Source organism: Carica papaya, chromosome 1, assembly GCF_054855325.1.
Source record: "Carica papaya isolate Zhongbai chromosome 1, ASM5485532v1, whole genome shotgun sequence".
Classification (NCBI taxonomy): Eukaryota; Viridiplantae; Streptophyta; class Magnoliopsida; order Brassicales; family Caricaceae; genus Carica; species Carica papaya.
Window position 1 is genome coordinate 735951 of NC_142309.1, and position 640 is coordinate 736590.

Sequence of the window (640 nt, forward strand, 5' to 3'; positions counted from 1 at the left end):
GTAGCTCATTCTTTCATTAACCATTTCAAATCAAGAAGACCAGGATTCAGCGCACGATCCACAATAGGACTGCGAGTAAGGCGTTCAATTTGTTTACTTTTAATTTATTTCATTAGTCATTAGTTGTCCTTTTAGAAGGGTTATTTTTGTAAGTCATATTCGGTACTTTCAGTTATTGTGTAAGGAATGTAAATCCTAATTATTTATTTCGTTTCTGCACTAAAGTTATAATTTATCTCCATTAGAGTTTTCAGGGTCATTACATCGGATAACTCTAATTAATTGTAGAAGATGATATCATAGCCATCATAAAACCATGAAATTGACATTAGGAAATTAAGACACCTCATATGGTGAACATCAATCTAAACTAATAATTTGTTAGATTTAGACTAATTACTACTATGCTTAAAGAGCAAGAGAAATTTATATATATAAATATAGTTAAATAAAAATAATGTGAGCCATTCGTTTATATTATATAATATTAATTTTTATAAATTTTGAAATATCAACTCACATTACAAACATTTATTTATGTCTTATTTCAAACTACTATTATATAATTCTTATGTATAGTAGTTTGATAGCAGCATATATAGAATCAACACTGAGGAGGATAAGGTTGACCACAACCTTT